Source organism: Felis catus, chromosome A1 (assembly GCF_018350175.1).
Source record: "Felis catus isolate Fca126 chromosome A1, F.catus_Fca126_mat1.0, whole genome shotgun sequence".
Lineage (NCBI taxonomy): Eukaryota > Metazoa > Chordata > Mammalia > Carnivora > Felidae > Felis > Felis catus.
The window spans coordinates 70268542-70282738 of NC_058368.1; the positions used below are offsets into that span (position 1 = coordinate 70268542).

A 14197-nucleotide genomic window follows, 5' to 3' on the forward strand; every position below is an offset into this window, starting at 1 on the left:
TGGTGACAGCATCCAAAATGTGTTTTCCCAAAGCCTGCTATTTCTTCACATTATTAGTGGAATAATTTTTTAATCATTTAAAAATGTAAAGGAAAAACCAAAACAGAAGTCTTAAGGAATTTATTTAAAAATTACACGGAAAATGAGCGTTAAAATGGGATTGATACTAATCTGCACATCTTGGGATCCTGCAAAACTTCTCCCAGTTAGTTACTCTGCTTATTTCCTTGAAATCAGAGGATTTAGTAACAGTAGATAATAGAAGTAGTAGTAATAATAAGTAAACAATGGAACTAAGTGTTATTTAGCAAAAATAGGTGCCATAAGGTATACTACCCAAGGAAATGCATAAACTATCATAAAAGATACAGGTACAAGGCTCCTGCTTTCCAGGCAAAGTATTTGAGGCAGGAAGGGCTCAGAGGGGCATCACCAGAGCCAAGACGGTGCTCTACGCCCCCGTGTCCTCTTTTTTTCCCACCATGGCCTGGCGAGCCACGCCAGTCTATATCACTCAAACACCAGGAATCCTGAGTGTGAACATTAACTGTGTAATCAGTCACAAGGGTTCAACTAGTCCATTAAAAAATTAAGTTTCTACAATTATTTTTTTTTATATTTTATTTTAGAGAGAGAGCATGGGTAGGGGAGGGGGCAGAGGGAGGGAGGGAGGGAGAGGAAGAGAGAGAGAGAGAGAAAGAGAGAGAGAGACAGAGAATCCCAAACAGGCTTCATGCTCAGCGCAGAGCCCAACTTGGGGCACAATCTCATGATCCTGGTATTGTGACCCGAACCAAAATCAAGAGTTGAACGCTCAACTGACTGAGCCACCCAGGCTCCCCTACAATAATTTTTTTAACTACTCCATTTCTCAACCTTGGCTAATCTTTCAGGGTAAATATACACCCACTTGCCAAATCTAGGTTCCAAAATAATATGATATATGAATTTTAAAACTCTATCTTCATAAAGTTACAAGAGCACAAAAAAAAAAACACCCAAAACACAGAGCTTCAGTTACATAAATACAGAATTAAAGTAGCAGTTAAATAAAAACTTATAAATGTCCTATAAATCGGAAGAGGCAAGAAAGTCTGAAGCCACTGAGTCTCAGTTAAGTACAGCATAACCAACAACTTGAGCAACTTTTTTAATTGGCTTGAGAGGTTGTAAATAGCCCTTATTCTTCCTCAATTCCCCATCTTCCTTAATTCACTGGCAGATCAGGACTTTGAGAGAAATGCTACCCTGTGTATTTAGTTAAAATACTCTGACATTCTGGGTGTCTGGGTGGCTCAGCGGGTTGAATGTCCGACTTCAGCTCAGGTCATGATCTCACAGATCATGAGTTCCAGCCCCGCATCGGGCCCTGTGCTCACAGCACAGGGCCTGGAGCCTGCTTTGGATCCTCTGTCCCTGCCCCACCCCCACTCATGTGAGCACATGTGTTCTGTCTTCTCCCTCCCTCTCTCAAAAATGAATAAACATTAGGGGCGCCTGGGTGGCGCAGTCGGTTAAGCGTCCGACTTCAGCCAGGTCACGATCTCGCGGTCCGTGAGTTCGAGCCCCGCATCAGGCTCTGGGTTGATGGCTCAGAGCCTGGAGCCTGTTTCTGATTCTGTGTCTCCCTCTCTCTCTGCCCCTCCCCCGTTCATGCTCTGTCTCTCTCTGTCCCAAAAAATGAATAAACATTGAAAAAAAAATTAAAAAAAAAAAAATGAATAAACATTAAAAAAAAAATACTCTGACATTCTGTAAGTAATGAATAGGAACTTAAAAGGTTATTTGTTGTATGAACACTACAAGTGTCCAGCATGGATAATTTAAGTAATCTTTGTAACAACCAAGCAGGTAACATGATTATCCCCATTTTACAGATGCAGAAACTGATGTACAGAGGGGTTCCACATGTGCAGAAGGTGCTACAGTGAACGGGGGCAATATGGACCCAGTGTACACACTCTTAACCAAGATACTATGAACCAATTGTCTATTCCAATTATGCCAACTGTTAAAAAGCAAAATATGGAAAAGCTACTGATCAGCAATTAAAGATAAAGGCAGCATCTGGGTTTAGTTCCATCAAGGTAATGTAGTGAAGAGGTAAAAAGGTAAAAATGGCATGGCACAGTGCCAGGTACATAGTAGGTATTCATTTAATGGTAATTACTGTTATTGTTGTTATTCCCAGCTGAAGAAGTTAGCCTTCATCTTAAATTCAGGGCTTTGGCTATGTGATCTAAAATGACAGTTTCGCCAACCATATTGTGACAATACATTACAAAGTGCTTCAATTTAAAATCAATTGCTCTTGGGATGCCTGGGTGGCTCAGTCGGTTAAGTGTCCGACTTCGTCTCAGGTCATGCTCTCGCAGTTCATGAGTTCCAGCCCCACATTAGGCTCTGTGCTGACAGCTCAGAGCCTGGAGCCTGCTTCCGATTCTGTGTCTCCTTCTGTCTCTGCCCCTCCCCGACTTGTGCTCTATCTCTGTCTCTCTCTCTCAAAAATAATAAATAAACATTAAAAAGTCTTTTAAAATTTTTTTAATTTAACTAATTAAGGTAAATAATTAATTAAATTAAATTTTAATTAAAATTTGTTAATTAAAACATTTTTTGAATCAACTGCTCTTGGGGTGCCTAGGCAGCTCAGTCAGTTGAGCATCTGACTTCCGCTCAGGTCATGATCTCGCAGTTCACGAGTTCAACCCCATATTGGGCTTGTTGCTGTCAGCGCAGAGCCCACTTTGGATCCTCTGTCCACCCCCACCCCCCCACTGTCACTCTCTCTTTCAAAAATAAATAAACATTTTTTTTAAAAATTAATAAAATCAACTGTTCTTTACTCTTTGCTGCTTGATTATGACAGCTGCCTTCTAACAGTCATCTTGAACCCCACGTACTCATCCCATGAGCCAGGCATCTCCTTCTTACAGTTTTCCTGTATTTTTCAAAATTTTAGCAATAAATTGATATTTCTTTTGTAATCGAGGAAAAAACTTTAAATTGGCTCTGAGCTTCCAGGTAGCCAGGACATTACAGCAAACACCATCAGTTCCCTAATTCATATCACCAAAAGGAGAAAATGTACCAAGCTGTAAGGCAAGAAAAAAAAATTTTTTTTAAGCTTCTCATGCAGAGATTTGCATAAAAAGGGACTGATTAATATACTAGGTTCTCCACATGTGTATAGGAAATGCAGCCGCAAAGTTCACAATGCTTTCTCACCATGATCTCAGAGCATTATACTTAAATCCTGGGTAAAGGAAAGCAATTCTAAGAGCAAGATGGTCTTGTAATCTATCACCTTCAAATGGTCCAATTTATGAGAAGGAAATTCTCAGGACTTAGAGGAATGGAGTTACTATTGCCAGCTTTCCTGCTACATAACTTCTCAGGCTATGTCAAGTGCCCTGGTTCTGTTCTGCTCATTTGGGACAACCAAATGCTTTAGAAGTCTGCCAGTCTAGGAGAGTTACATGGTATAGTATTTAAGTCCATAACCTAAACCTCCAAGTACGATGTGGTTTCTCTAAAGGGTTCGTGAGATCGATATCTAAGGACACGAGAGTGACATCTGGTCAGAGCAGTCACAAGAGGAAATGACATCTTAGAAGGATGGGAAGTAGGTGGCCAAGATGTTCTTTGCAACATTTCAAAGAACAAGGTATATGCTGGACCTCTGGATTCAAGTCCACCAACATTTACTGAGCTCCTACTATCCAGCAGCCTCTAGTTCTTTCATATGTTACCTGGTTTAACTCTTACAAGAAAAAACAAAAACAAAAACACAAAAAAAACCCATCTACTAACATTATCAAAGGTATAGAGTTTTACTGTTTAAACAGAACAGAGTAAACCCTGTGGGAAAGTAGGAACACTTCAGAAGAAGGATGGAATGAATGCTTCTGTATAATGAGTTTCAGTTCTTAGATTTTAATATTTATTCAAATACAGATTGGGTACACAAAACCATGAAAACTTTAGAGAAGATTTATGGAAATTTCCAAGGGCAATTTTTTACCACGAAGAAGGCTAACTTTAGATTCTACAGCTCCCAACTTCCCCCTCCCACTGTAAGAATCAAGCTCCGTCATATTTTGAAAAGCAAAGAGTTTACAACCCTCTCACCCAGGATTCCTACACATGCCTTAAGACCAGTTTAAATGCCACCTTGTTCCTGCTAGCCAGGATTGATTAGCTCCTCCTCTAGCAACCCTGTGAGCATTGCTTTTATTTACCTCTATTTTGGAGCTTTTCACAGTCCACCTTTTATTAAGTTTGTATGTGTCACACTCTTCAGTGAGACTATAAATTCATGAGGGCAGGAACTAGATCTTAACCACCTTTGCATCTCCAGCATCTTAAGTACTGCAGGCACTCAAAACGCATTTGCTGAATTCAGTGCTTATGTTAGTTTTGTGTCACTGGTTATCTTTAGCTCTAAAGTAAAATTTAGTAGTTGTAGAAATACGCAAACATTTTCATTTGTTAATGGCCCAAATTAAGGCAAAAGCATTTAACTGTTAATAAACTGAAACCCAACAGACCATTTACTAATTAAAATGTTCCTTTCTGCCAGCTAAGAAAATATTATCCTGCAAAACTTGCTAGACACTTTCCAGACAAAGGTATACTTGGAAACAGTATAATTGAACCTTTAAGAATGCATGGGGTGCCTGGGTGGCGCAGTCAGTTAAGCGTCCGACTTCAGCCAGGTCACGATCTCGCGGTCCGTGAGTTCGAGCCCCGCGTCAGGCTCTGGGCTGATGGCTCGGAGCCTGGAGCCTGTTTCCGATTCTGTGTCTCCCTCTCTCTTTGCCCCTCCCCTGTTCATGCTCTGTGTCTCTCTGTCCTAAAAATAAATAAACGTTGAAAAAAAAAGAAGAATGCAAATAAGGGGCGCCTGGGTGGCTCAGTCGGTTGAGCGGCCGACTTCGGCTCAGGTCACGATCTCGCAGTCCGTGAGTTCGAGCCCCGCGTTGGGCTCTGTGCTGACAGCTCGGAACCTGGAGCCTGTTTCGGATTCTGTGTCTCCCTCTCTCTGACCCTCCCCTGTTCATGCTCTGTCTCTCTCTGTCTCAAAAATAAATAAACGTTAATAAAAAAAATTTTTTTAATAAAATAAAAAGAATGCAAATAAAATTTTTTAGCAATGAATTGTATAAAATTTAAAACTGCATTTTGCTGTAGCTAATAATCACATAAGGAGTAACCCATATGAGGAATAAATATCAATTACCTCAAGAAAATTTCCCACTCTTCTATTAGGGGCTCTTAGCATATCAGAAGGATATTTAAAACATAACAATTAACTTTAAAGGCTAATATATATATATATATATATATATACACACAAACACACACACACATATATATATATATATATACACCTTTAAGGTATGTATATTTAAATAAAATATATACATATAAAGACAAACATAATTTGGGGTAGATTTACATATATATTAAACATATGTCTAAATATTAAACAACTATAGGGGCGCCTGGGTGGTGCAGTCGGTTAAGTGTCCAACTTCAGCCAGGTCACGATCTCATGGTCCGTGAGTTCGAGCCCCGCGTCAGGCTCTGGGCTGATGGCTCAGAGCCTGGAGCCTGTTTCCGATTCTGTGTCTCCCTCTCTCTCTGCCCCTCCCCCGTTCATGCTCTGTCTCTCTCTGTCCCAAAAATAAATAAACGTTGAAAAAAAATTAAAAAAAAAAATTAAACAACTATATATGCATATGTACATATATACATATAGACTACACACACACACACACACACACACACACGTAGTCTCTACTCCAAAGTAATCATCTGTTTTCTCTTGTTCTGGGACAGTGAAACAGCAAGCACAAATTAAGAAAAATTGCAAAAAGGAGCAAATGATAGATTTTCCAGTGTATTGTCCCTGGTCAGATCGCGGGCCAAAGAAAAGAAAGGGTGTCAGGGAAATGATCTGCCCTTCTGAGAGAAACAAAAATATAGGATACAGAAGGCACAAGAAGCAGCAAAACAACAGGGAGTGGAAGTCACAGATGTAGGACACAAAGTGATAGTTACGGTGGAAGAGGGATATAGTGATGAAAAGGGCAACAGATGTGGGAGCAGGTAGAGATGGGAGAGGAACAGGTTTTCTGCATCAGACCCTTGGGGCCTCTTTGAAAAGTTAAAATAAAAACAAAATCTGATAGGGGCACTGGGTGGCTCAGTCAGTTAAGCATCAGACTCTTGATTTCAGCTCAGGTCATAATCTCAACAGTTTGTGGGATTGAGCCCCATGCAGGGCTCTGTGCTGGCAGTACTGGGATTCTCTCTCTCCCTCTCTCTCTCTCTCTCTCTGCCCCCTCCCATGCACTCATGTGCTCTCTCTCTCAAAATAAATAAATAAACTTTTTAAAATCTGATATAAATTCTGATGCTCACCTCAACTTTTTTTTTGTCATCAGAGATCTAATCAAATGATCACAGAAATAGAATCTGCATCATCATCTAGTCTAGTGGTTCTTAGCCTGGAACTCAAGGCTGAACTTGGGGGGGTCCATGAACCCTCAAAAATTACATTCAAAATTTTGTGTTTGTGATTTTTCTGAGGAGAGGCCATTAGAGTTTATCTAACATTCAGAGGAGGGGCCAAGGGAAGATCATCCACTCACAGAATAAGGAAACTGAGGTCCAGAGAAATGAGCTAGAGAGCCAACCAAAGTTTGGGGATACAAAGCTCTTCACCTTAGCAGGTTCAAATTCTATTTAAGTAGAGACAACAACAGCAATTTAAACACCAGGCACCAGTTAAATAAACAAGCCATCCAATGGCAATCACCACTGTCAACACCTACAGTCTGCTCATTTGTTGAGTGATGGCCAGTCAGCAAGTGGGTCATTACAGGAAATGTCATGCCAGATGCACAACCCAGGGCCAATAAAGTATACCTCCAAAACAGGGCAAATCAGCAATCCAAACTATTTTCTGAGAACTTTTAATGACTTTGAGAAAATGCCCACAGTAATACACACATACAAGACTCAAAATAAATCTATGACTGCTGATTAACTCTGGTATGTGAGACTATCAGTAATTTTTTTTCTCTAAACCCTTTCCAAATTTTCATCAAAAGCACTTATTACCTCTATATTCAGAAAAAAAAATGAATATGCTGTATTGCAAGATAATGGTATAGAAAAAGCTCACACTGAGGTTTTAGCCCCCACTATACCACTCAACAGCTGTGTGATATTAGAAAAGTCACTTCAGGGGTGCCTGGGTGGCTCAGTCAGTTGAGCAACTGACTCTTGATTTCAGTTGAGGTCATGATCTCACGGTTTGTGATATCCAGCCCCACGTCAGGCTCTGCGCTGATAGCATGGAGCCTGCTTGGGATTCTCTTTCTCTCCCTCTCTCTCTCTCTCCCTCAAAATAAATAAATAAACTTAAAAAAAGAGAAAAAAAAGTCACTTCACCTGTCTGGGTCCCACAAACTTCACCTATAAAACGAAGGACTTACACTAAAAAATCTTACAGCTCTACAGGTCTATACTAACCATTAAAACTTCCTTTATTGATTAGTTTCAGGGAAAATAAACCACTGCAATGAATGATAAACATTTCAATATCCCATTTCCCCACTACACACAAAAGAAAAACACAAAGACTAAATAGTAAATGTTTCTAAATGCAGAGGACCCTCCTCCAGAGGAGCAGGGACAGAGCTGAGGGGCTGGCAGATGACAAGGACCACAGGATGTTCTATCGGTGAGGAAGGATGTCACGGGGAGGCTGGCTGCCCTCTCCACACAGCTCTGGGATAAGCCCACAGTACTGGGACAGCAGAGCACAGGCTCTGAAGAAGGCTCTGTTTTCAGATGAGGCAATTAAGATGGAGAGTCCTTCATTTCTAAAGACTGCTCTCCGGTACTGGGGGTGCGAATTTAGGACAGCAACTTCACCACCCTGGGGGCCCCAGGTCCCTCACCTGGAAAAGAGGGATCAATGTCCACCATTAAAATTCTAACCAGATTGAGTACATTCCCAAGACCCAAGCGGGTAATGGATGTGTCCCACTGTGTGCAGGAGTACTGCACGCAGCCACAAATATTCAAGAAGCTTCCCAGTAAAGACAGCCTCACCTCCGCCCATGACATCCCCTTTCCCCTGCTTCCATTTTTCCACAGCCTCTATCACTATCTGGCATTCTGTATCCTATTTTCCTTATTTGTTCCATGTCTGTCTAATCCCAATTAAAAAAAAAAAATCAAAGGCAAAGAAGCTCTGTGAGGGCAGAGATTTTTGTCTATTTTGTTCACTGCTCTATTCCCAGGTCCTAAAACAGAGTAGATGCTCAAAAGATATTTCTTGAATGGATTTAGAAGAGTCAGGATCCCCGCAGTCTGGAAATGGAACTTTTACACTCTGCACACCAATAGTTTTTCTGTAAACTGTCAGTTTATTTTAATCACAATAATGATACCTCAGCCAGCAATGTCAAAGATTTGGTTTAGAGGTGGAAATTTACAAAGCAAAGGAAAACATAATGTTCCTGGGATTTTTCTCAAGAAACGAAACTCCTGGCCTGAGTTACGGAGGCCTGGCCAGCCACACAGCATCACCCCTGACGGAGGTGTCCCAGCACATTTTATCTACCCTTGTCAGCTTTAAGCACTGCAGAAAGGGTGGCGGGTATGTGGTGTGTACACAGCAGGCGATCCATAAATGTTTGCTCATAGAATAAATGAAGAAATTGCCTCATCTTGGTTTGATTCATCACAGACCCAAGCCTCACGGAAGTTCAAATGAAGAATTTTCTAACTTTCCTCCCTACGTGCCAAAGGTTGAGGTTAAGGGCCAGATAATGTATGCTTGGTGAGAAAAACAACCAAAAGCTTTTTTTTTTTTTTTTAAGCACTAAAGTTTTTCCTTCTAAATAAAATGCTTTATTCAGTTATAAATGGAAGACAAACGTCCATTCTTTCACTTCTCCCCATATCCACCCCCCAAAGCAACCTAATGAAAACCGCAAATGACCACCCTCCAAGTTTACTGGTTCTGTAAAATCTTTGTGTAGGTTAACTTCACTTAAAGAGAGTTCCATCAGTGCTACTAAGGCTCAAAACTGGTGGACCAGGGCACCTGGGTGGCTTGGTCGGTTAAGCACCCAACTCTTGATTTCAGCTCAGATCATGAGCTCATGGTTCGTGCGATCAAGCCCCATGTTGGGCTCTACCTGACCTCGAGGAGCCTTCTTGGGATTCTCGCTCCCTCTCTCTGCCCCTCCCCCACGCACACAAGCACACCCACACTCTCTCAAAATAAATAAGCAAATGTTAAAAAAAAAAAAAAAAAAAACTGGTCGACCACCTTGATTTATAGATGATGGGGATGGGGCTAGCTGGCAGAGGGCACAGGGCTCTGATTACTCCCTGGTGTCATAGTTCATGGCCATCAGCCACCTATCCTGGGGGCAGGAGAGAGGACAGGCCTCCAGGCAAAAGCAGAACACCTACTTCTGCAAAAAAGGAAAACACGCCCCAGCTGCAAGGGGAAAGTCCACCAGGAAGGAGGAAATTTGGCAAAGTGAGTTATGGAGTACCCCCTAGTGCTTCTGGCCTAATTTAGCTTACAATAATACCGGTTCCCTAACAATAATTGGGAAATCCCCACCTTTAAAAAGCAGATTACGTGCCCTGCATAAGATAAACTCATCAGGAGCAAAGATGATGTATCCCTTCTCATCCTGCTGCCTAAAGGATGGTTTTCCACTTCTTCCAAGCTCATTGTGATTGATTTCCTATGTGAAATCAAGAGACTGCCAAGGAATAGAAAACAAAGCCAGTTTTAGGGGACTCAAACGTTATTCCTGGACAACACATCCTGACACGTCAAACTTTCCCCCATGCGTGCTTGCAAAAATATGGAACTAATCTGAATGAATTTCTTCATAGATAAGCTACAAATAAAGGGACCAGGGCAGGAGATACAAACACAGTGCATGGGAAGGGTCACATGCCAAGGAAGACACCAAGGTTTGCCTCCTCTGCACCTGCCAAATCAAAACACACACACTTAGAAACTGATGGTGGCGGTGGTGGCGACAGGGATGGTGACAGGGATGGTGACAGAGCTGTAGCCACCTTTGCTCCTTTACTAAAGTTGTTTGAATAGTCCTGTTACTTCTGCTACATTTCGGTGGTTTTACTTAATTTCAGCTGCCCCCTCTCACACAAGGGGAAAAACTCAAACAAGGGGAAGAATATGGTTAAAAGAAAGAAAGTGATGTTTAATCAGGTTCTGAATACTGGAACACTAGTGGCTGTGAATATTCTTCCACTGGCCCTTTCATAAAAAGAGCCCAGGTCTTGAAGTCCCTCTGTTGATTCAAAAATAGGTTAAACACAAAACAAACAAGGCTTCCATGTCACACAGAGCACTTAGGAACTCTCCAGGCACACACTTCCATTTATGCTTTGCCAAGACCAAAATCTATAAGCCAATACTTATTATTATTATTTTATAACTGTCACACAAGAATCTCAACACAAAGAGAAGAGGAAAGGGAAGATAATGAGTAACCTGGGGGATAGCAGAGGTGGGCAAGGAAACCATTACCCGAGTCCCTACTAGGTACTAGGCCCCCAACATACATTCTCATTTAATTCAGATCAATATGTTATGTTATGTTATGTTATGTTATGTTATGTTATGTTATGTTATGTTATTTTAGAGAGAGAGTAGTGGAGAGGGGCAGCAGGGGTGGGGGGGAGAGAACCCCAAGCAGGCTCCACGCTCAGCACAGAGCCAGAGGCGGGGCTCGATCCCACAACCCTGGAATCATGACCTGAGCCGAAATCAGGAGTTGGACACTCAACCAACTGACTGGTTCGATTTAACCCTTATAATAGTAGCACTATATTAGGTGTTTTTGTTTATAGAAACTGGTGTTCCTATAAAGTTAATAACTTACCTTAAGTTTGCATTAGTTACTATGCTTTGGAGCTTTGTTTCAAAATCAATCTTAAATCTGGTAACTAAATAGATCAAAATTTTTATTTAAGTTTTATTTCAAACATAATTTTATCTCCCTTTTGAACAGAAATCTCCTTAGGGGAGCCACTGAAGTTTAATGTTAACAGCAGTTGTGTCTGAACTATGGAAATAATGCTTTTATTTTCCTTTCTTTCTACTTATCTATATATTCAAAACTTCTCTCAAGCATGTGTTACTTTAAACACATTCAAAAACTTTTTTAAAGCCATTTATTTACTATTTGGGAAATTTTTAAAAATTCATGTCCACAAAGTAGCTAATGCATATAACATGTTCCTCCAGGGGCACAACTTGTGGGAAGGTTAGTGAGGTATCCAATTCAGGAATAGAATTTAAGAAAGCACCAAAACTCAGTAATTAATATAGATAAAATTCAATGAAATTCTCAAAAAATCAAAAATAATACCAAAAACAAAATGCCATGATAAATAAAACTTGAAATGAAAATGGGTTCGGTATAAATGAACTTTATTGCCTCAGGCTCCAGCACGGCTCTGCTCAGCGAGGGCTTACTCTGGGCCCACCACTGTGATGCACAGGATAGTTATTCCTCCATCAACCCTGAGACAGGTACTCTTATTTTACAGAGGAGGAAACTGAGGCACGAAAGTTAAGGAGTTAGTCCAAGGTCACAGAACTAGTTCAAGGTCACAGAGCTGGTATGTGGCAAAACCACTTTAAACAGGGTAATAAGGGGTCATTTGTACTTTCCTTGAGCATAAGCGTAAAATCAAAGTCTGTTTAAAACTGCTCTTGGGGCACTTGGGTGGCTCAGTCGGTTGAGTGTCCAACTTCGGCTCAGGTCATGATCTCACAGTGTGTGGGTTCGAGCCCCGCATCAGGCTCTGTGCTGACAGCTCAGAGCCTGGAGCCTGCTTCGTATTCTGTGTCTCCTTGTCTCTCTGCCCCTCCCCCACTCACGCTTTGTCTCACTCTGTTTCTCAAAAATAAATAAATGTAAAAAAAAGAAAAAAAATTTTTTAAAAAAACTGCTCTCCAAGCAAGCAGCTTGTCAGATAAAGATTTAAACTCAAGCTGAACACACATTCTTCTTCCTTAGATGATTAAGTGATTCAGTGGCAATTTGGGCAAAGAACCAAACCCCCACTACTAAAACCCCCACTACTAAAACCTCTTTTCTTTTGTTTAATTGTTCACACAGAGGTGAAACCTCCTAATCATTCAAAGTTTGGAACAGAGGGAGGGAAAGGGAAAATGTGAGAGCAAAGACTTTCCTCTCGCTCTAATTCCCCACAGGAAAGACACTAGAAACAGGCAGTATAACCTGGAGATCTGCCTCCTGAGGCAGGGCAGTCTCTCCACGTGCTGAACTGTGATGAGCCCCAGAGACAACCCCTGCTCCCCCCCCACCCCCACCCCCAGCCTGTAGGGCAACAAGGCGCAGAGGCCCTTGTGGTTTCCCTGCCCTCCTCACCACTGCCTGCCCAAGGTCTTACAGACAAAGACCACTGATTGTCTGCAATGCCTCCCCATGCCTCCAGAAATGCTACCTGTTAATCTGGAATATTCCCTTACCACCTCCTGATCTTAACCTGTCAAATGCCTGCTCACCTCTGTATGATGCAGATTCCAGAAAACACCCCAAACTGCTCAATTGGAATCTTGAGCTGAGACCCATGGGCCTGCGCAGCACCCAGGTGAGACCTCTTACAGGCGTTCATCCATCTATGTCTGAGAATCACAGATCCTCATTTATTAACTTAAAAAGAGACAAGAACACCCACAATGTTTAAACACAGATCCATAACAAGGAAATGTGGATGGGTTCCCAGATATGTCTCTGCGCAGGTATGACACAGATGATTGCCCTTGGCTGAAAGCAAGGGGTGGCATAAGGATGAGGCCAAAACGCTTACTATTCTCCACAGGATGGAACACACATCCTTGGCCTTATCAAGATGCCATGGCAGGCTTTGACTCATTAGTGACTGATCATTTCTATTTACCTGGACTTTGGGGAAAAACACAAATTTGTGCGTAGATTCTTCCACCAGAATTACCCTTCACTCACCTTCCTCTCTTCTTTTCCCCTGGGCCCCTGTCAGAATGAAATGCCTTTCAATTTCGAGCCAATGAGAAAGAACCTACAGAGCAAGACAAGTTTCACACGTCTCTCAAATACTTTTAACAGTATGATCACAGACTGAAACACCTGCTTATTAGCAGGATAGTTTCCCAAAGAGAACACAGAACAAAACCAACCCTAGGGTTTTGTTGCCTGGAATCCCTTCTCAAACACCTTGTTTGCCAGCTGAGTTAAAAGCTCTCATTCGACTTCAAATTTGTGACCCTACGGTTGCTAACTGAAAGCAATGAAGCAATCTCTTTAGAGAAAGGCAACTGCATGTGTAAGGATTTCCTTTCTCCCGCCATTAGAGGAATAAGATGCCAAAGTTACATCCTCCATATGTATCCTCCACAACTCACTGCAATTAGGCCAGTAATGAAAAAAATACCCCTTACCCAATATTATAGGTTCAACACACTATTATTTTCCCCTTTTAAACAGAATCTCTTACTCAGATGTGTACATTAGATTCATGACAACTTTCATGAGCCTTCAATGCTGATTTAAGACCTGAAGGCAGTAAAATAAACAAAAAATCTCAAACAAGTTTTGTTTGGCAGCATTTTTAAATGGAGACTATGTTAACACTTCCCCAACATCTCATTTTGAAATAACTGCAGCATATACTACAATGTGTGTTCACTGATTTCGGGGCAAACATAGGACTTCTGGGTTTATTGCAACAGATTTAAATCAACCAAAAGGGTCAGCAGATCCAGCTCCCCAGACATGACATGCCACCTCCAAGTCTCTACTTGTCGGGGACACAGGCTCATCAAATTAGGACACCAAACTATCTGATGGTCAAGTTCTTTTCGGCTCAGATTTTCTGTAATTCAGTGATACATATTACCACTGTGGCTAGCTGGGCTTCCTTCAACCTTCAACCTACTATGACAGTAATTTTGTCACATTCTGAGCGACCCAGCATTTATTACATAAGAGAACTTCTTAGGAACATTCGTGAAAGTAGTCAATGGAACGCTCTCTGTATTTACTCATTAATCCATTTGTGAATGAGCTGATTCATGCATTAACTCCCCTGTCTGCTCAATTAATCACTC

The 14197-nt window shown here is 41.4% G+C and overlaps 1 protein-coding gene across 16 annotated transcripts in view; it reads right to left on the bottom strand.

Moving 5' to 3' along the window:
- DOCK9 (dedicator of cytokinesis 9) overlaps window positions 1-14197 on the bottom strand; it is a 291308-nt gene that overhangs the window by 181003 nt on the left and 96108 nt on the right. The gene's annotated exons all lie outside the window — the stretch shown is intronic.